Source organism: Paramisgurnus dabryanus, chromosome 2 (genome assembly GCF_030506205.2).
Source record: "Paramisgurnus dabryanus chromosome 2, PD_genome_1.1, whole genome shotgun sequence".
In the NCBI taxonomy this organism is placed as follows: Eukaryota; Metazoa; Chordata; class Actinopteri; order Cypriniformes; family Cobitidae; genus Paramisgurnus; species Paramisgurnus dabryanus.
In genome coordinates, this window is record NC_133338.1 from 7,910,145 (window position 1) to 7,934,173 (window position 24,029).

Here is a 24,029-nt window from a genome sequence, read left to right on the forward strand (position 1 = left end):
TTGCACTATCCATTCCTTTTTACGTATGTTTTTTTTAACTCTATATTGTAATGGCAACATGCCTAGTTGTTGCATTATTGAATTCGTAGTGTTATTAATTTAGTATTTAGGGAACAACACACTATGGTTCCTTGCTATACCCGCCCACCCTTATTTCCTTTATAACATGAGTATATTGTTTAAACACAGAACTTACTTTTAGCCAAATCACAAAGTAACAAACATTTTGCAAATAATTTTTAGAAAATGCAAATAGAGCAAACGCTTATAAAAGCATGTGTGAGAAATGCATCTTGAAATGTAATTCGGCTTTTGTTCTAAACAGTATGCGGTGGTTTCCGGAACAGGGATTAGACTAGTCGTAGACTGAAATAAATGTATGACCTGTCCAAACTGAAAACAACTTGCACTGACATATCTTAACTCTTTCACCGCCAGCGTTTTTAAAAAAAGTTGCCAGCCAACGGCAGCGTTTTTCATGATTTTCACCAAAGTTTAATGTCTTCCAGAAAATGTTCTTCTTTAAATACATAAACATACAATATACCAAATGAAAGAACAGACCCTCTGCTTTCAAACAAAAAAAAGTTTCATCCTACCTTTAGTGGTTCTTTTGCAATCAGCTTTTGAATATGGGTAGGTTTTTGCAAAAACACCATATTTTGAGCAAAAAGCAGAGATAATTCCATTTTTGTGACGGACTTTTCATAGAGATCCCATTCAGAGCGATCTTTAAAACAGACACGGACATGCAGCAGCTTGCCATAGAACAATACTTCCGGTTTTAAAAAGTTGCGGAAGGGCGCCACCTGGTGGATAATAGCGGTATTGCGGAAAGACAGAAAATCTCGTCATTCGAGGGGAAGCGTTTTCTCTTAATTGACGAGCTATCTCGTCAATGGCGGGGAAAGAGTTAAAATACATCAGTATCCTTTGTTTTGCCTCAAAATGCACGTCAGTAATGTTTTTAATAAGGCATGTTTGTTAAAACTAGTTATATTTCATCATTAATTAAGGCCTAGTCCTGGCTTAAGCTAGTCCCTGTCAAGAAAACCACCCCTATATGTTATGACCAATTCAACCAATAATTCTTTATCTTCCAAAGTGCTTTAAATCTTTCACCGCCAGCGTTTTAAAAAAAGTTGCCAGCCAGCGCCAGCGTTTTTCATGATTTTCACCAAAGTTTAATGCCTTCCAGAAAATGTTCTTCTTTAAATATATACACATACAATATACCAAATGAAAGAACAGACCCTCTGCTTTCAAACTAAAAAAACCGTTTCATCCTACCTTTAGTAGTTCTTTTGCAATCAGCTTTTGAATATGGGTAGGTTTTTGCAAAAACACCACATTTTGAGCAAAAAGCAGAGATAATTCCATTTTATGACGGACTTTTCATAGAGATCCCATTCAGAGCGAGCGATCTTTAAAACAGACACGGACATGCAGCAGCTTGCCATAGGGCAATACTTCCGGTTTTAAAAAGTTGCGGAAGGGCGCCACCTGGTGGATAATAGCAGTATTGCGGATAGACGGAAAATCTCGTCATTGGCGGGGAAGCGTTTTCTCTTAATTGACGAGATATCTCGTCAATGGCGGGGAAAGAGTTAATTCAAATTGTGTTATTTCAGCCAAAATTATTTATTCTAATGTGGACAGTGGTGATATTTAAAATAATCATTACAGAATCAGATGCAATAGATATGCAAAAATTTATTCAAGTTTGCAGTTGTTTGTGAATAGATCAAGAAAATCCAAATATATATGCACACATAAGCAGTTTTCAAAATGGGACTTCATGACTATAGCACACATTTACAGCTGGATTTTATCTGTTCTCCAGACCATGATTCACATGGTCATACTGCCAAGCAACTTCTCCTGCTGGTGAGTTAAAATAGTCTTTGTACAGTTCTCGGATAGCTTGTGCCTCCACAGATGCCCGCTTCCCCCTACAATGTTCAAAACCTTGTAGTGTTTGTTCAAAATCATTGTCTTCTTCTGCGGCATTATCCTGGTCATTTCCTTTTGGGCGTAAGTAGTTGCACAATGCACAAGCAGCTTTGACTATTTTGTCAACAACAGCTGGTTGAATCTGGAAAATTCTTCTGAAAACTCGAAAGCGTTGGCTGAGGATTCCAAAGGCATTTTCAGAGATGCGATGTGCCCGAGACAAACGGTAATTGAAAATTCTCTTGTCTGTTGTGAGGCGGCGTCCAGGATATGGCCGGAGGAGATACGGTTTTAGGGGGAAAGCTTCATCCGCCACAATTACGCGCTTAACTTTGCCCAGCTCTGGCGCACCTGGAAGTTCACATGGCGGTGGAACATTCAAAGTTCCATCTCTGAGTGCCTTTCCCATCACAGAATTGGCAAAGATGCCTCCATCACTGTTGCTGCCATAGCTCCCCACATCAACCACCAGGAAGCGGTAATCTGCATCAACTAGGGCCAGCAGTACAATTGAGAACGTACCTTTATAATTAAAATACAGAGAACCAGAGTTTGCAGGGGCCTGGATTAAAATGTGTTTTCCATCCATAGCCCCCAAACAATTAGGGAAATTCCATCTATCATGGAACCTCCTGGCTGTATTCATCCATATCTCTTCAGTTGGCACTGGCAAATGTTCATCTTTTAGGCAATGCCAAATTGCATCACAGGTCTCACTCACTATAAAAGCAACGGTGGACACGCCTAGTCGAAAGCTGGATGCAATGGTGCGGTACGAGTCACCGGTGCTTAGAAAACTGAAATAGACATAGACAATGAAAATTTATTTTCAGTTCTCCCACACAACAGAAATTCATTCATGTTTTTACAATATTCATTAAATTGAATAACAATGAACACGAACTCACCGTAGACACACGGATAACCGCTGTTCTGGGTCGACAGGTTTACGGTAGTGTGTTTGTTCCTTTGTCAACGAGGGCGCTAGTTGTTGGAGTAAAGTTTCGAACTCACCCACGGACATTCGAAAATACTCCCGGAAACGATCATGATACATTTTTAACTCTTGTATCAGTCGGTAGAACTCCCCGTGTTCTTCTCTTCTCGCAACGATTGGATGTACCCAATATGTGCGTCTTTTCACTCGTCTTTCCTTATTCAACAGAAGAAGAATAACTTCTTCATCACTATCGCTGGAGCTCGAGCTGCTGCTGGAGCTCGAACTGCTGCTGGAGCTCGAACTGCTAATTAAAAGATCCATGTTTGTTTGCTTGCCCGTTAACCAAAAATCGTATATGAATGGGTATTGACTACACGCGAGTGTAAATACTGGCTCTCTTCTTCTGTGTGACAAGTGCGTGTCAGAACCGACGCATAACGTCTCGCAGCGCCACCTTGTGTACCGGCATATATCTGTTTTGTATTAAGCGCCAGGGGTGAATTTGCACCTCACTCGGCTCAGCGTCTGGGTGTGAAAGCAGAAAAACGTCACGTAAAACACAGACGATAAACGCGCACGAAAAACGTCCCGGTGTGTAAAGACCTTTAGGCTGTTAGGTTAGCTGGCGACTGACGTATTCCTGTGGGCAGAGTTTAGTCGAAAAACTGTTCTACTGATATCATTAAAGCAGGAAGTAGAGGGCTGTAGTCCAAACCAGCCGTTCGCTGTAGGCTTTGAAAGTCGAATTCTGTTAAAGAAAATATATCGCCTGGCAGTGAACTTTGAGCTTTGTCATTTTACAGCTATTATTTATGCTATTATAGCAACATTACACACTAACTAGGGTTTAAAAAACGGGATCAGGAAGAACGTGACCTTTAATCAGCAGTGCTGATTACGACACATGATAATGATCACCTGTCATCCAATCACAGACCTCCTCAAGTGAACATTTACCGGGGTGATATAATACGATTACATCTTTTCTTTTTTTAAAGTGGGTTATTTAGCTGGTTTGCCACAATCTCATATTCCCCAAAAGCATTTCCAACTTTGCTTGGACATTCTCGTGCGTGATTCACAGCCGGTACGTGTGTTTTAATTAACTTATTTGTCAAAGAATATGATGTTGACTGCCAACAATGTTTTTTTTTTGTCACACGTAGATTAACATGAAGGGTATTTAACCCTTAGTGCAGGAGTCACAAGTGTTTTGTTTTAGACATATAGTAAAGGTAATGGTTCAACTAAAGGACTGTTTTAAAAGTAAAGCTGTAAATTAACAAACTATTAATAAACTTACCATATGTTGTAGGCATAACAGTTATAAATTAGGAGATACACTGTATATTCTCACAAAACCATACCCTCTCTTAGCTTTCCAAGTATGCACAGCAGCAAAATCAGTCAGTTTTAGTGTTTTCTGAGCCTTTTAGTGTCAAGTTGGGTGTAATTTGTGGGCAGAAGTAAAATTGCGCGCGTTTCCATTCAACACATAAATTACAGCTGCAAACCTATCTGCAGAAATTGTATTCTGTGTTTCCCAATTCTTGGGAAACACTGGTAAATAATTCTCAAAGGGACACTTCACCCATTTGCATTAAGCTTTGTATAGTTAGAACCCCAGTCATGTTTATGAATGGTTATACATTTCCTCAGTTGAAGCTCAGACAGGAGAAATACAGATTTCAGTGTTCCACTTCCTTCTTTCAATGATGTAAAATCATCATTTTGCATCATTGAAAGAAGGAAGTCCAATATCTTTGTTGAGGGGGTGAGACTACAAACACCCCTTTTCTCGGTCAAATAGGCACCAAATTCTAAATGTATGTTACATTTCGACTACAAATATGAAACACTTTCAATAAAGATTAATGTTTCTACGGGTGAAATTCTCCTTTAATCTTCACCCACCAAATGGCGACTTTATTATTTTAAAGCAACACCAAAGAGTTTTGGCTCTTTGCTCCCCCTACAGGTTAGAAGCGTAATTGTCCATTACCCACTGTCATAAATACTGAGGCATAGCTGGCTCTGATTGGATTGTAGGTCTGCCGTAAAGCAAGTTTTTGTAGTATTCACTCGGACTACAGGACCACTACCCGACGTTTGGAAACTTCTTTAGTGCGGTTTTGGCCGATAGAGGGCTGCAAAGCGAATGTGAAAGTGCTGTTCACCCTGTTTAGAGTGGATGAATGTCTGAAACTGTTTTGGAAGCGTTATTTTAAGGTAAAAAAAAAAACTCTTTGGTGTTACTTTAACTGTTTAGAGTGTCATTTTTATTACTTGAAATGTACAGTAAAATAATTTGAGAGCCACCGGTAAGGATTGACATGGTCCCTGTTTCTCCTGTTGAAAGCAGTTTGTTATTTACAATGATTTTAAATAATGAGAGACATTGTATAGATAAGTTTTGATGTAGTGAGAATAAAATCTGGAAGTCTTTTTACTCTGCCCATGGAAGTGAAACAGAGAGGGAAAGAGAAATATAATCAATTTACATTGTCATATTTGTATTTGCAGCTGATGCCGTCCAGCATCTATTTAATAGTCAGCTCATCAGGGTACATTGGGGAGATAGAAATATCGGGGAGATATGAGGTTTGTGGAGAGGAAGGCCCAAATGCACCAGTTCCACTGCCAACCGACCCTCACCACGCACAACCTAGTCTGTTCCAATTCGGGACCAGGACTGTGGCTTCTGCTATCCGGTCAGTGCCTGCACCAGCCACAAGAAGCTTTTCGAGGTTTGTTGTCATGTAAACCAAATAACCATTGTAAGGTAAAAGGCTGAATGATAAAACAACTCTCTAAATGTATCTCTATCTATCTCTGTTTGTATCTGTCAAAAGGAGCATTTCAATCGGAAGGGTAGAGTCCTTCGGGTGGACGGAGGTACCCTGTATGTGACATTTATGGAGGGTGAGGCAAATGTGTCCACGATTGCTGAAAAGGTGAAACATGACCTTGGCTCAGGAGGAGATTGTCCTCCAAGCCCGTAGGCACTGGGGGTTCGGGTGGTTCGAACGACCCCCCCCCCCCCCTTGCCAAAAGGTCCAGAATTGAAGTCGTTTTTTTCATGTGATAATTGTCATTATTGTTTTAATCAATCCTTATGACAAATATTCTGGGTTGCTGTTCCAAATTAATATGATACAATGTAGGTAGATGTGTGTATGCGCGCAGTTCAGGGAGAGTTCTCGCAATACACTTTTTAAAGCAACGGTGAAGAAGCATCGCCTCTGAATGATGGAGGAAGGGTTATATATATATATATATTTAGGGTTAGGTACATGACGAAGCAATTTGACAACAATGCAGTAAATATTTGAGGTGTATCAAAAAGCATGCCTGTTAAGATACCAGCAGACAAGCTAATCCTGCACAAATTAGTGCTTAAAAGGTCACCAAAATGAAGTATTTGAACCTCATAATCATGACTGTGCCAACCATTGAGGTCCCCGAGGTCCAGAGTTCGCTCATTTTCTGATGCCCGTCTTATTTGACTCAATGCTCGTTTGGCTTCTGGCTGCGGCGTGCAGACCAATCGGCATTTGACGTCTTAGCACCGCAAGACCGATTTAACTTTCAATTACTCAGTATGCTTTTAAATAGATCTCGCGGTGCAGGAGCGTAGCACAAGGTCCTGGGCCCCATGCATAGGCAGACCTGATGGGCCCCCCTCCCATTTTTCCATTTTAGTTTTATAATCACTACATGAACAAACTGTATGATAACCAAACAAGACTTGATTCAGTCATATAACAAAAAGCTCCATTCATAATAAAAGACAAACAAAACTTGTGTCACTAGTCATTTTTATCTGAAAAAAAAAACTTGATTCATTTATGCTTGAGTGGGATGTGTGTAAAACCAAAATGTGTTGGGTTGTTTAAATATCCCTAGTGGAGTCCTTACCAGTATGTAAATTTGGGTTAGGTCATGAAAACCAAACATATAGATATGAAACAACAGCAAATAGTCAACTTGGCTGTTCAGCATGACTTGCTTGAATTGTAAAAACTAACGTTTTTGTACCCCACAGTTGCATTGATGACCAAACTGTGGGATGGGTTGAGGAGCTGGTGCTGGCAGCCAGCTGTTACGGAAGCACTGTGGGACCTGGGGCAATACGCTCAGGCAGACAGGGTCAGCACGGTGGCTCTGACTAGTGAACAGGTGGCAACAGTGAGGTCAACTTTTCAGTGCCTTATATGCAGAGGTTAGTCAGTTGTAAGTTATCTACAAACAAGTCATATTCTGCAGTAAAATCATTTGCATTACCCTCTTTAAAGTTGCCTGTCACATTAAAGGGTTTAACATTATAAATGTATAAACACTAACAAGTAAAATGACACAGATGAAAATTGCTTTAGACAACCATTGAAATAGTTAAAAAAATATTCTGAATCTCGCAGATGTGATGGAAAACCCAGTGGTGGTACCGTGCTGCCGCAGCCTTGTTGGGTGCCGGGTCTGCATGGGACAGTGGACAACCAACTCGACTCACTGCCCAAAATGAAGGGATGACAGTTTTCAGGAATTTTTTTTTTAACTTACAGGGATGGGGAGGTTGTTACTGTTTTGAAGGACACTTTAAGATGTTAGAGGATTGTTGGGGTAGTTAGCTTTTAAGAGGGTGGTTGTTATGGGGCCTGTTATGTTGAGTTATGTTCTAAAGTAATAAATTGTTCAAATTTTTCTATTATGTTCACTTGCAGAACAGTTAAGTTTAGTTGTAATCTGTTATTTTTTGCAAATAATAAATAAATCAATTTATTTAATTAAAATGTTTAGATTGTTCACATAGCCTACTGCTTGTTGTCTATACGTATTATACACACTAGAGCCACAAACCACACTGGACTGTAGGCCTATATGCTCTTTAATTTAAATTTTTATTTAATTTAACGTCTTTTGGACGTCTGCTGTTAGCTTGTTAGCTGCTAACAATAAATAATGCTAGCATTAGTACTGAGTTGTAACGAAGTTTATATACTTTGTTACATTTACTTGAGTATTTATGAATAATGACAACGTGCTGACACACAGGACAAATCTGGGGCCCGTTTCAATAAGGAGGTTCAACCAACTCTGAGTTTAAACTTGAACTCTGAGTTGATTAACCCTGAGATTGGAAACACTGAGTTTTCGTTTTCAAAGCAGCTGATCTGAGTTAGTTCAATCAACTCTGAGTAGAATGACAATGGCCCTGTCCCAAATGGCACACTTCATGTGGACTTTCGGTCTCGTGGCCTTAAGTTGCGCGTGCTCGCTTAGTCCACAAGTCCGTAGGGTGTCCCATCTGTCATTTTTGCGCTCTGAAATGTGCTCATCAGCGCCTCCTTTGCCCCCTTGATGCGGTCTTCAGCGAAGCCCGCACTGCAGCAGGCTTCGCGCACTTTGCCAACCCAGAAGTCCTTGCGAACGACCAATCATATGACGGATGGGAGTAGTTGACGCTGATGAGCAAGCAAGCATGTCAGAGCAGAAAATATTTAAGTGTAAGTAACATGTACAGTTTGTAACTGTGTAACGTAACACGTCAATAACCCTATTTCATCGTTTGTACAATTGAGTGTTATCGCCAACATGTGGTTACACTGTATTAGAATGCACGCTGAATAATACGAGAGCATTACAGTTGTATAAAGATATACAAGCAATAAATGAGCATAAAATTAAATTTTAAACGTGCCAAAAAATCTTACAAACACTCACACATTGTCATTCTTTAATTTGTAGGATTTTAAGTTCAAATGTAACAGTGAAGGCTATAAACTGTAATATGTGATGTGTGTGCTTAATGGTATGATGGCATAAATCTGTTAAAATAGGAATTGTACAGAATGTAAAAATATTTTTTTGTTACATAAAGTGAGAATAAATGTTTCTATTCTACTCAAGGGACAGATGATATGACATTTCTGTTTATTCGGCTGCGCATGGAGAAGGATAAGGTGTTCACAGGGATGAGGAATTCATCTGCTCAAGGGTTTGAGTAAGTGTAGAATGTACTCTTTGCTTTTGGAATTAAGATACTGAACTGCTTATATTCATCGATGTCTGTCTGTTAGGGAGATCGTTAAGGACATGGGCCTGCAAGGGCGACTCACTCCACAGCAAGCTAAAAAAAAATGGGAAAACCTTAAAAGAAAATTCAAAGTATTTTAAATACACTCCCTACAAATAGCATTCTATTATACATTTTACACCAAATAAGCCAGTGCAGGCTGTAATTCATACAAGTGTTTATATGTTAATTTGTTTATAATACTGTTGTAGGATTTGTGCCTGCCCAAGACAGGATCTGGAACCAATGAAGGGGAGGTGACTGCAGCATCATGGCCTTTTTTTGAGGCCATGCATGAAGCTATTGGCCAAAGACCAAGTGTAATGCCTGTGGCTACCTTTTCTTCTGGTCCCAGTGCACAGATTTCACCAGCAGTCATGTCAGGTCCCTCTGGTGCCGTAGCGGCTGATGATGTGCACCCTGCCTGTAGTCCTGCTGAAACAGAGGAGCAGGATGTTGCCAGACCAGGGCCATCAGGGGTGCATGACAGTGTAGCGTCCTCAACAGCAGAGGAAATTCCCAGGCCATCAAACAGGGCAAGTGGAGGGAAGGGGAAAAGCCCCAAAAAAAGAAAGAGGCAAAGTGATTTGAGTTCTCTGGAACTCATTAAGGAAATGGCACAGAAACAAGCCCAGCATCAGATGGAGGCAGATGCAAAAGAGGAAGAGCGGTTTCAGAGGGCAGAGAGGCAGATGGATCAGATGCTTAGTGTTTTAACTAAACTGGTCGATCATGTTACAAAAACATGAGTTGAGCAACATGTATATCACACCTGTTTAACATTTGGCAGGAATTAATTTTGGTAGAGCGTCATGTTGCATTTTGTAAGTTATTTTTCATTCAGCTGTTTTGTGTTTATATTTTTACAGGTGTATATAGTTAATAAATGTTCTTGATACTTCGAAATGGCTTTGTGTATACCTTACATAAGTATTTTATTAAGAAGTTGCTTTAAATTTTCACAATGAAGATAATACAAGATAATAAAATGTAAGTTTATAACACTTAGTAATACACCAATCACTATGAAAAGATATGTAGATGAAAAATAAACACAAAAGGGTACTGAATAAACAAATTTATTGAAAATTCTTACAATTTACAAAAAAATATAATCCACATACACTTAATTAGTAAAGTTTTTGTATGTAACATAAGTACAAATTCATGTTTATACAGTTTACTTTGTTATGTAGAACAAAAGGATTTCACCAAACTGCACCTGAAGGTAACTAAATAAATAGAATAAATGTAGCACAAACAGTATCTGTTGATCCGTCAGTGTCACCTGCTAAAACAATGTTTTGTAGTTTCAGTACAGTGCAGTACAGTGAACAGTTTTTAAAGTCCAATACAAACTGAGGTAATACTTTTTTTCAGCAGCATTATCACTCCAAAGTAAACAAACCCAAAGACAAAACAGTACTTGTAAATTTACAAATAAGGTCAGGCAGTGTAATACTGAATTTGTGTAGTACTTTTTTTAAGTGCATAACATCAAATGCTCAAGTACAACACAAAATTAAGTTCATATACGTTTAGTCTTATAAATAAAACGAGCTAACAATAAAAGTACAGTACCTGGGCAGGAAGGAATTTCAAAATTCATTAACATCACAGTGTGTAATCATGTTCCATCAGTGGATGCTGCACACCAAGAGGAGCAGAAACCCGTGCTGCCAGTCTATCCCTGAACTGGACTGCAGACCTATCAACGGGGTCCGCTGCATCAGGTGGTGGTGGTGGTGGGCAGGGGGGATCAGCATCCTGTGCATCGTCCGGCTCAAGCACATCACCATTCGTTAAACACACATTATGCAGGAATGCACATGCGATTACCACCTGCGTACAGAAGCCGACTTTTACCTCTAAAGCAGAGAACAATGTTCTCCTCCACCTTGCTTTCATCATCCCAAAAGCTCACTCGATTACTATTCGGCCTCGTGAATGGCATCGATTGAACCTTTCCTCCACTGGTCCTTGTAAGGGCAGCTTATATGGCGTAACAACTCGAATTGGCCTATCAATACTTGGATACCCACCGTCACCTAGAATAAAGTAACCAGCTGGGGGATATTCAGCATTGTAATAAAGTGGACTGTTCTTCAAAACACGAGTGTCATGAACAGATCCAGGGTAGCCCACAAAAATATTAAGAAATCGACCTGTTGAGTCACACACTGCCTGCATTTGGATGCTATAATACTGTTTGTAATTGAAGTATTCCTCTTTATTCCGGCCAGGTGGTTTAATTCTTATGTGGCATCCATCAATTGCTCCCACCGCGTTTTGGAACGCAGGATGCCGTGCCAGTTGCGCAAATCCAAGGCCAATGGTATGAAGTTGTTCTGGACAAGGATAACAAATAACCCAGCCTGCTGCCACTGCATTCTTTATTTCCCTGGCGATTTTATGCACAACTCTGCACACGGTTGATTTGGGAATAGAAAAGGTCCGCCCCGTGACTCTGTAAGACAGTGCGTGTGCAAGCCAGTAAAGAAAAATAAGGACTTCCAAGTGTTTTCCCCATCCATGGTCATGCGTGTTCATGTCCATAAGAATTTGAATTAGACTGCTGACTGACTTTCTGTTGAGACGGAAGTCTGGCCGCATATCTTTTTCGGCATCAAAATAAATTTGGAGCACGGGCATGGACCGATTTAACCCCGTATATCGAAACAGTCGGCTGACCTGTAAAGCAAAATAAATAAATAAATAATCAACTTAATGCACTCGTGACTTCTGACAAATTTAACGTAGCCAATAATTATATTTCCTAGTGTACCTCTTGCTCTGTGTATGCCACCAGCATTTGAATAAATTAACAAAAAAACTCTCTTTTGCGACGTTGGAGCTGACGACGGCGATATGGCTGCATTGATAGCCATTTTGCAAGCACAAAAGTAAAAACAACTACAGGCAACATTTTTCTCCCACCAGAATTGCAACGCCTATCCGAAACCATAACTATTTCCGGCGTGACGCTCAAGTCTGTCCCAAAATACGACATCGGTGCGCCCTCTGGACTCGCATCAAGGGTCCCTAAAGTCTGGACTACGTGATGTCATCAAAGTGTGGACTCTGAGGAGGACCACAAGTCCGGAGTGTGCCATTTGGGACAGGGCCTCTGAGTTAAGCGCGTGCACAGCCACAATGAAAAGCCATCATCAATGGAGCTCAGATATTACGATTTACCATGGCAACAGCACGTGACAAAGAGGTCTTAATCCTTCTTAATACTAAAACTGAAAGTGTTACTGCAAGTGTACAGCAACTACGAGCATATATTTTAAAGAAAAGAGTTGTTTTTGGAAATTGCTACTCTAGTAAATGCGTACATTTAATTTTTCATCACAGTTAAAATATCTGAACTAAATAAACTGAGGACTGTACGTTATTATATTAATTTACATGCAGATGCAATCCCATGGACAAAAATATGACAGCAGCTCCGCTAAAAATGAAATGAAGCATAATACTTTGTCATTAAAGGCTACGAACTTTACAAATGTTTGTCATGAATAAAACAGAAATTCGCCGAGACGGGATTCGAACTCCAATCGCCGACAGTACAACTGCCCTGCCCACTGCGCACAGCACAACCCACTAGACCAGCGAAAATGACAGATGGATACATAAGAAATGCCAGGACAACTTTTTAGATGTAAGAGCACCACAAAGACTGATATTAGTCATATAAGGATATTTAGATATCTAAAATGACTGCAAAAAAATAATAATTTTGCTCACATAAATGTCAGTGGATATGATAAGAAACCACTCGGGGTCTCAAAATCCACTCGCAACATAAATTTAACTTCCTACAAATGAATGCAATATCATCATCTACAGGATTCTCTATAAAAGTACATGACATTTTAGTCACTAAGACGATCTATGCACCTAAGTATATCATATTAGCTTTACAAGTCATTTCAATTTACTGTTTTAATTTTTTTAGTTGAAAGTTTAGTGTAATATATAAAAATATAAAGTCGTAAGTTAAAATGGTTTGCACTGGCAATTTAATTATAACTTAAAGACAGCTAAAAAATATTTTACAGTGTACATGATAAAAATGTGCACAATGAATGAATGTACTAAAGCAACTAACAAGATTAAACACCGCTACTCCTTTAAAAATGGGGAGGAGACCACAAGAAACTCAGAGTTTACAGGATAAAACCTGCTCCCGACCAGGTTAGGTTCAGAGAGTATGTTACTCCGGAAACAGACTCTGAGTATAAGTTACCTCTCCTTCTGAAACAGGCTTGACTTACCCCACCATCTCAGGTTTAACCTACCTCCCTTTTTGAAACGGAAAACTCAGAGTTTCCCTTATTTCAGGGTTAACAAACTCAGAGTTTTCACTTAACCACCTTTCTGAAACGGGCCCCAGGTTACTGTTTGGTCACTTTTGATATTAAACATATTAAACAAAGTCTCACCTTTCAAATCACCTCTTTCTTCTAGTTAATTTATATCATCAGATAGAAAGGAATGTTGTTTTAACCGCAGAAAGGCGTCAGTACACTCCGCTTTTAAAGTTCAAATCCTCCAATGTTAATCTAACTCTCCTGACTGCTTTGGATGGCGAAGAAGTATGATTGGTCAGATCACCTGTCAATCAAGCTCCCTGCGAAGGCTCAATTGTTTTAAACGACAGGTTAGAGGGAGATGCTTCCTACCTAGTCTAAAGAAGGGGGTCGTTGGGTTACCTGCTAGTTGTCTTGCTGTTAATTTTAAATCAGTGTCTGCTCGTTTGTCGGTTGTCCTATAACAGATGAACATCGCAACACGCAACCCCTGTTATGAACCATCACGTTTGACTCAACTGCAAATAAGTATTTGAACACCTGTCTATCAGCAGGAATACTGACCCTCAAATACCTGTTAGTCTGCATTTAAAATGTCCACCTCCACTCCATTTATTATCCTAAATTAGATGTACCTGTTTGAGGTCGTTAGCTGCATAAAGACACCTGTCCAGCCCATACAATCAGTAAGAATCCAACTACTAACATGGCCAAGACCTAAGAGCTATCCAAAGACACTAGAGACAAAATTGTACACCTCCAGAAGGCTGGATAGGGCTACTAAGAAATTGCCAAGCATCTTGGTGAAAAATGGTCCACTGTTGGAGCAATCATTAGAAACTGGAAAAAGCTAAACATGACTGTCAATCTCCCTCAGTCTGGGGCTCCATGCAAGATCTCACCTCGTGGGGTCTCAGTGATCCTAAGAAAGGTGAGAAATCAGCCCAGAACTACACGGGAGGAGCTGGTCAATGACCTGAAAAGAGCTGGGACCATCGTTTCCAAGGTTACTGTTGGGAATACACAAAGACTTCATGGTTTGAACTCATTCATGGCATGGAAGGTTCCCCTGGTTAAACCAGCACATGTACAGGCCTGTCTTAAGTTGGCCAACCATTTGGTTGATCCAGAGAAGCATGGGAGAAAGTCATGTGGTCAGATGAGGCCAAAATATAACTTTTTGGTCATAATTCCACTAAACATGTTTGGAGGAAGAAGAATGATGAGTACCATCCCAAGAACATCATCTCTACTGTGAAGCATAGGGGTGGTAGCATCATGCTTTGGGGGGGGGTTTTCTGCACATGGGACAGGGCGACTGCACTGTATTAAGGAGAGAATGGCCAGGGCTATGTATTGCGAGATTTTGGAAAACAACCTCCTTCTCTCAATTAGAGCATTGAAGATGGGTCGAGGCTGGGTCTTCCAACATGACAATGACCCGAAGCACACAGTCAGGATAACCAAGGAGTGGCTCTTTGGAGGGAGCTCAAACTCTGTGTTTCTCAGTGACAGGCCAGAAACCTGACTCATCTAAAGAAGATCTGTGTGGAGGAGTGGGCCAAAATCCCTCCTGCAGTGTGTGCAAACCTGGTGAAAAACTACAGGAAACATTTGACCTCTGTAATTGCAAACAAAGGCTACTGTACCAAATATTAACCTTGATTTTCTCAGGTGTTCAAATACTTATTTGCAGCTGTATCATCTAAATAAATAGTTCAAAAATCATACATTGTGATTTCTGGTTTATTTTTAGATTAGGTCTCTCACAGTGGACATGGACCTATGATGACAATTTCAGACCCCTGCATGATTTCTAAGTGGGAGAACTTGCAAAATAGCAGGGTGTTGAAATACTTATTTTCCTCACGGTATGTATATGTATATACAATTATATACAAAAAATGTTGAAAAAACTTTTAAGAGTAGATTTAAATGTGGGTACTGTTTTACTTTAACTTGAGTAAAAAATTTTAAATGAAAAAACGGTACTTTTACTTGATTATGTTGGGTGACGTTTCTTTTGTTACTTTATTTTAATGTAATATGTTGTTAAATGCATATAGTTTATTCCAAGCGCGCTGTATAGTTTTTTTTGGAGGGGGCATGAGCGATGCTCAATTCACAAATGAATCACTCGATTAGTCGATTCTGTTTAATGATTTCATCAATCAGATCTGTCTAAATTGGTTCATGAATCAGTTTGAATTATCTGTTCAGTTTCCTGCACGGATTGAATCGTCTAAAGCGGTTTTCACAGTCAATAGAAAGACAGAGGAACATCAAGAGCGTTGGATTGGAATAGAGGAATCAGTTAACCCCCTGGGGCCTGATGTATAAACGTTGCGTACGAACAAAATGGTCATAGAAATATGCGTACGCAATTTTCCAAGCACATATCGGGATTTATCAAAAATAAACTTGGCGTAAATAAGTGCGCACTGTACGGATGCTCTCCACTGTGCGTACGCACTCTTTTTGAGCGGAGTGAAAGAACACAAACTCTGTTCTTGTTTCTATACACATTTAGTTTTAATATTCATGTTTCATTCATGAAGATCAGCACTCAAATTGCATCTAGGAGTCGCACCTGCCTATGAGTAGCAAATATTTAACAGATGAAAATTATTGAAAAGACGAAGCCTTTACGGTGAATAGAGTGCCACACACATCTGTCATGAGCGCGTATGTGTGTTTGAAACGCAAGGCTATAAAGAACTACATGAATAAGTTTTTCTTCACTCAACAAACCCTAAAGGCTAATGTTTCGTGTATTAGTCTTTATCATCTAATCATAGACAAGACTGTAAAAAAAAAAGTTTTAATTTAGTTACGCCAAATGACAGAAACAAACGTGACTACATTGCTACAATAGACTTTATAACCTGTAAGATGATGAAAAAAAAATGTGATGCACTCGTCTCGGACATTTAATAATTAAAGTTTAGCCTTATATAAAGAGACGTTATTACAATGCAGGTTTATATAAGAAAAACACTAACAAGTATTTATACTCATTGGTTTTTATATTCTGGTTTCATCTGCTTACATGTAAATATGCTTTTTTAAGGTTTGTACTGAACTTTTCGTTTGTAGCTACTGAACTTTTTTATCTTAATGCCTTATGGCAGCGCCGCATAATACATCATTGTCTTTATGTTTTATTATGGGAAACACTTAACGCGAAACTTTTATTTTATTGCTGGGCTCGTCTACTTGCCTATAGCAGCCTATTCTTAATAAGGTATGTAATATTGCAGTCTTAATCCATTAAGTAGCCTTCAATGGTATAATTGATGCACTTGCCGCCTGAGATAAAGATGAACATGACCTGAAACAATCTCCACCATCTGCTGGTCAAAAACATTTAATCTCCTCTGAGTTTGTTTTATATAAAAAATGTTATGAATATAATGACACCTGTCTGGCCATATGGGAAACCAGTATGAACTTTGACAATGCCAGTGTTTAAACACTGTTTTTATAATTTCATAAAAACCCATAAGCCTAAAAAAATTATTTCTCTGGCCAAAAGTATATTTTAACTATATGCTAAATAAGTTAATTTTATAAAGTATATTTTTTTAAGTTGAAACTATTTCATTTTAATCTTTTTAAAACTGTTTTGTTTACAGGTTCGTAACATAAAGTTTTTCTTCCAATGCGACATGATTTCCTTGAATTAAAATATATGAAGGGCTAAATATATTTTTTAATGCTTTAAAATGTATTTACTTGTGAAAAATATATTTTTGTAAACATATTTAAAAATATATTTCAGCAAAAATATATTTTGCCATTTTTTAATTATTTTGAATTAAAAAATATATTTTTACGATATTTTCCATGCGTTTTGTAACGTTAATCCATATTAAAATGATATGCAGACCACATTATGCCCATTAAAACTAAGGGTTGTACGCTCCATATATGGTTGTTTCGGGGAGGAGATGGGGCGGGACACACGTACGCAAAATTTTCCGCTTACTGGGATTTATGAATGGAATTTTGCACAGTTTCTGGAGTACGCATGGTTTTATAAATCTGAAAACTTTTGTGCGTACGCAAATTCTGCCTTATGTGCGTACGCACACTTTAAGGATGGAATCTACGCAAAGTTTTATACATGAGGCCCCTGGTGTCCAAAAACGTGACGCCACATTTTGACGTGTTCTCTCCTTATCATAGCAGAATCAACTTAAAATACTCCATCATACACTTAGGTGTTTGACATCATTTGTAACTGTGAAGGGTCTTCTTTAATTTGTGTACATTCACAATAACATCAAATCTTTGTGTTTTTGTCAAATAAAGAAAATAAACAGGGTGTGCATCCAGTCATTTCTGTCTCCGCCAGCTGTCTCTCAAAACACGTTACAAAAATCACTTGAAACTCCACGAATACTTGTCACACAAACATGATACACATATCCAAAGAAAGCCTGGAATGTCTACTTTTAAACAAGCTAATTATAATCAAAAACAAATATTGCCTGTTTAAATAATCTGCATTGAAGTAAAGAGAGTACAGTTTTTCCTGGCTGACTTTATTATCTCTAATGCAGTCATGCCCACAGGTGGTACCCGCTGTTCACATGGTAATGAACAGACAAACGGTTCAAACAATAACAAACAAAGAGTAAAGTTTTATCAGATTTAAAGACTTTACCGCATGTTAGGATGATAAACTTTATACACACATGTGAGGAAGATCTTAATTAATGTCTGGTTAATTATGTCCGATTGAGGAAAGAAGCGTTTATCTTTAACGTTAATGTTACCTAAGAAGAAGAACAATGGAAGACTCACTGGAGGAGGATATATTCCTGAAGTAAATTAGCCTTATTTATATTTGCTATCATGTAATATGCTTATGGCTTGTGCAGTTCAGCCTACATAAGCCTTTTCTTTCACTGTCAAAAGGACTTTGATTTTTTTTTCAGTACCATCCTTCTTTTTCTTCAGTCTCTCCTCAGCTTTTCTGTCATACCAAAATATTTGGGTCCCAGGGTCAAATGTTGAGATTTGTTTGGCTTAAAAAATTGTACATTCCCTGTACATGCATTGCTTGGTGTAGTTTGGCGAGCAGTACAGTTATACAATCAAATTTTCAATTATGTTGCTTTTAATGATTTTATGATAAAGCAGCTTGTCTGCCATATTCTGCAGATTGTCATGGGTCTTGCAGAGGCATCTGTCTCTATTCTTAACTGTGGCCTTTACAATCCAAAATGAATGTTTCTTACAGAACTCACTTTTAGAAATCCTGATGTCAGGATACTCCTTCCTAAACTTCTTATGGAGTTTTTTCAGAGGCTCATTCAGGAATCGTTTTTGTCTTTTTCTTGGTCACAGTGTCCTTTTTTCCAGTTGATGCTCTGCTATTCTCATCTCTTTCTAAGAGTTGTTTGATTATTTATTCTGTGGCTGGGCTTATGCTATTCTTTTGTTTCTTATGTGTGTAAGTAAGTGCTGTTGTCCTTTTTCTATTACTTTTCATTCTTTTGGGTGAAAAGCCAAATTCCCTTTGGGCCATTTTCATCAGTCGATACTTCTTAAGGAGTTTTCCTGCCATCATTTTGGAAGTTATGTGTTTGTCTTTTTCTAATTGGAGATTTTAATATCTGTCTCTCAGTTCAGCGATAAGGGCATTGTGAAAAACTAAAGTTCTTTGTAGTGTGCTAGGTGCTGTTGCAATTTGCGACTTAGATTTTGTATTTGGAGAGTCAGCCTGAATAATTTCTCTTTTTAGTCAATCATACCGCTGGTGGTATTTCTGTGCCTTTTGCAAAGATTTCTTGAGATTGCTGTTACTCTAATACAATGCTACATAAACTTTTCTACAATTTTTTTCTACCCTTTTTCTTCCTCTCTGTTTTTTGGATTGAGATCAGCCAGGTGGTGGTGTAGGGGCAGGTCAACATCCTGTTCTGGCTCCAAGGCAACATCAGGAGAGTGTGGTGGTGAAACGGTAGGCATGCATTGTGAGTTTTTATCTCCTCTCGTCTATTTCTTTGATTAGTTCTCCATTGTTTTTCTTTCTATGCGTTGCCCCCGCTTTGACAGATCTGCAATTGCTTTTACTACTCCTTTCTCTTTTTTTTCTTAGGTATCTCACCCTATCTCTTTGAAGTCTCTCTTCATATTTTATAAGATCAGCTTTAATTTTGTCCCTATAGGTTTGTGACCTTTCTTTTGCTGTCTTAGGTGGCATCATAAAAATAGAATCAAATCAATTAATACAGAAGAAATACAATTTCAAAATAAAAATAATGTTCAAACTTGCAATCCATATTTAAATTGTACTTTGTCACCATAAATGTAATTTCCACCACATGCTGTCATTTCCACATGTTGTGGTGGAAATGACTGTGGTGGAAATTACATTTTTGTAGTTTTAGTAAAAAAAATTGGAACATAGCTTCACTGATTAGCTTTAAGTTAATACATAGCATTTCATGTATGCAAAATAATACTCTTATTTAACTTAAAATTGTTACTTTTTTAAAAACACCCTTGAAGGTACAGCATGTTTGGAAATGACATAAAATAAAAAATTTTACTGAACAAGCAATATTTACCTTGGATTTTCGTTGACTTGTTGATGATGAAATTTAAAATTTTCTCCATGTCCAGCATGTGCTCTGATGTCAATGAACATTTGCATAGAAACCCCCCAACAATCTTTTACACAAACTTTTTAAAGGGACAATAAAGTGTTGTAGTGGAAATGAAACAAATACTGTGCGACAGCTATATTTTGTATAACAAGTAATTTTTATAGTGGTTTCACATTAAATATGATTATATATTTTAATTATTTTACTAGAGCTTAATTCAGGTACATTAATAGTTACCAGATAAGTCATATTTTTAAACTGTATTTTGATGGGTGTGCGACAAGGAGAAAACAGTGATTTTGATACCTATAAGGAGATTATAAAGTATGAAAAAATCATAATAGAAAGGTAGTACATTTTTTTTAAGGTGGTTTTACTGTTAGTTTGACAAAGAAAGGAATTTGTCCAAAATTATATGCATTTAAAAAAATGAACAAAATACATAAAAGTGCCTGTATATGAGGGTAAAATAACGTCAGAAAGATTTGCATGCGCAGGATCATATTTGTGAGAGTGTACGTGACATTGCAAGCATAAAATAAATTTGCATGTGCAAAAACTGTTTTGTAAAGGTGTAAATCAAGTTGCAAGAGTAAAAAAACTAGTTTTGCAACATTCTACTGTTAATTGTAAGTGTAATTCATGTCTTCTAAAACTGAAACTTCATATTTATGCAAATAGGTATGAACTGTATGCATCTGACCTCAGTTTTTCGCGCTTACACTTTTGGCACGGTTTTTGCGCTGAAATACTGCCAAAAGCATTGCAAGTCTGCAAACAGTGGTGTGCAATCAAAGCACACGTTCATGAACGGCAAATATGAATTAATCGCGCAGAATCCGTCTCTGTGTGTAAAATAAACCAGTTGTAAATGACTTGTTGCATACGAAGGGAAAACTATTTCCTGAAATAACCCGACATCTACTGGTCCCTCTGCGGGCTATGAAATGAGGCTTCTGATGACTCATTGTTTTCTCTTTTCTGATTGGTTCAATATAACGCCAGGACTTTTCTCAACCACTTGACCGTAGCCTGCCTGTAGTCTTGCTTACTAGAAGACTGCTGCTAGTTTTTACCTAAAACTTTTGTTTATACATTACAGTAAATCTGCTCTCATTAATATGGCTTCGTTCATAAACATAATTTTGTTACTTCTGTGATAGTAGGCCTATCTTACAGTAACTTGTTTAGTAAATACGTTTAATAGACCTTTTGCGTGTTTGCAAACAGAGATTACGTTTTTTGTGGGCGGAGCCTAACTGGTGGCAGAAAGTGAATGCTTCTCAATAGCTGTGTGAAGTGTTTTAGCATTAAACTGTGATTTTTAAGGATCCTGTGTTCTGTAGAAGTCTGTTTCCCCTATATTTCTCTTAAGTGTAATGTTTCTTATAACGTTTTCACCAAGTTACATTTATTTTTTAAATAAATTAAAGGTTTAAATGGATGGCGTTTTCAATGGCGGAGGAAAGTCAGAGTGGCGGTTTAAAGATGCCCTGCCACATGTATTTTATTGCTATTGTAGTAAAGTCTGAAGTGTACCATGGACGCTGTAACCGTTTTTGTGAAAAAAAAAATGCCTTGTTTACCTTGTTTCAAGCCATTCTAGCATGGTATACAGGGCCTGAAGTTAACTTTTTTGACCACCAGCCACTGTGGCAGGTGGATTTAGAAATCCACCTGCCACAGAGACTTTTTACCAGCCAGTTTTTTTTTGCCCGAATAGTGAATTATAACACTGTCTTTATTGTATTAATTAAATATAATTTTTTTTCAGACCTACAAAAGTGAATTTCTCTTTGTCTTAGGTTGTTTGATTAACATTAATGACACAGACTTAAGTAGGTTAATTGAGGTTACTGTCTCTTTAAGACCAGCACAGACTGGTTTTTGACTCCCTATACATACACTTAAGACATAAAGAAATGTTTTATTAGAAAATGAATACTGTTGAGATAATTTTGTTTATATGTGCCCTGTCAAGAGCAGAAAGATTTTATGTACGCATGCTTTTAGGAACGCGTCTCTCCGATGTGCCCTATTGAGTCCCCTTAAACCCGCGCACGCACACAGAGACAGAGGGGGCACAAACTGCGCACATAAACGCCACACATACGTTGTTTTTCATTACTATATTCGCAAAATGTATGTTAATGTACTACAGTATAAGGCATAGTAGCGCAACTCTCTCTAAAGTTTACACATCAAGAGTTCTGATCCGTCACAGCAGCACTACACATCAACGAGATTGCGATTTTACAGTAGCATATGTCAGCATTGCATTCTCATCCCATCTCACCAACAGTTTAATACTTACTCGCACATCCAAACGTAGTCAGAGAAGTGCCTCATCTTCTTTCCAATCGCATGAACGTTGCGAAACAGCAGCCGCATCCTCTCAATGAATCACTCAATATGCATCGGTGATACGCGCAGGTTGATAAGAAATGAGTCATCCAAAAATATTTTAATGATATTCAGGCCGCGGCCAGTCGGTCGAGTTTAAAAACTATTTTGAACAATTGCGGGCGGGGCGGGTTAGTTGAAAATGTCGGTCGGGAGTGGGTTGTTTATACAATGACCCGCGCATCACTGATTCGCATTGGCTACCCGCCAATGTGGCTGGTAGATTGACAGTGTTACCCGCCAATTGCAAAATGCACCCGCATTTGGCGCGTGGTCGGGTGTTAATTTCATGCCCTGGTGGTATAGAAATCCTGCAGGAAGACTCAGCTCGATTTGAGCCAGTTCTCATTAATATTCAATGAGCTAAGCTGCTTGACTCCGATTGGCTAACCGCAAGGATGCGAGAGCATGGTTATTCATTCACCCAGCGTAATAGGTAGTCTAGGCTAGAGGAACTTTGTTAACAGTTGTCTGTAATTGCGGCAGAATGGCTTCTTCAGGTATATTGCCATATATTTATGACCCTGAATCTGAAGAGGAGACAGAAGCACCAGAAGAACCACAACCAGCTCGTTTGGCCATGGATGTATCTGAATGGTAATAGTAAACCATCAAGCATTTTGAAACATAATAAAATGTATTCGTGGCAATTGTCTTCTGACTTTCAATTTTAACCCATTACACCATTGGTTAGTGGCCAAATGTGTTTAGATGAAAAAAAAAATACGATGCATGCATTTTCTTCATAATGCTGCATTAAGTTCCATTCACATGTATGGGTCTGTTAAATCTATATAACCGCTGCTAATGGCAACGGATTTTTTACTTTTAATTCATATTATTTTGCGAGAGATCAATTATCGCGATGGAATTCCATTGAAGGTGAAAGTCAGCCCAGACGTTACCTCGCACCGTCGGAAAAGACTCATATTATATCAAATTTAAAATGATCCCTAACGTAAGCAGCCGAATTTATACAAATGTATTAGCCTAATACGTTTTGGTTCTCAAAAAACCTGACCTACCTTTTGCTTTATCAGGTGCATGTGCGGGAATTGTGTCAGAATGCCCACAGAAGTAGAAAATGTGTGCTGCAGGGAAACACCACCAGTAATATAGACAAAAGTGCTGCTTTAGGTGATAAGGCTACTTTTTATATATATTTCAAGTCGATTGTCATTACTCCAACATTTGACTCTACAGGTAGCAAGACGACTTGGACAAACTATTACCCCCATACAATGTATGACTCTCCACCCAGGGCTGGAACCTGTTTGTCTAAACATTTATTCTCTGCAAAATGCCATGAACGTATACAGAGCAGACTATGGCCCTTTGCGAGTCAGGGGTTATGAAAAGTAAGTGTAATATAATATAATGTAGACCATGGTAATATTACACATACAAAGCTGCACAACATTTAGAACAAAGATATATTTATTATTTTATACAAAAACAAATAAGACAGTTCAAAACCACGGTCAGTGTAGTGATTCTATCCAATGAACATATTTACAAAGACACTGTCCTCTGTTTTTTGGCAGGCGTTGCAGGCACCTAGTATACCGAACTTTTGTCAGCTGGTGCTGGGGCTATTTGGGGAGAAAGGTTTGTGTGGTCATTCCGTCCTGTCTGGTCCAGCGTATCCGTAGGGAGTTCCCAGATGCTGCAGGCCAGTATGTTGGATTTAGACCTCCCCTTGTCTGAACCGAGATACGTAGGCA

General features: G+C 38.5%; 1 long non-coding RNA gene and 1 pseudogene across 1 annotated transcript in view; one reads left to right on the forward strand and one right to left on the reverse strand.

The window, feature by feature from the left end:
- LOC135783532 (uncharacterized) overlaps positions 1 to 24,029 on the reverse strand; it is a 417,164-nt gene that overhangs the window by 300,871 nt on the left and 92,264 nt on the right. The gene's annotated exons all lie outside the window — the stretch shown is intronic.
- LOC141281867 (uncharacterized) lies at positions 13,989 to 19,413 on the forward strand (annotated as a pseudogene).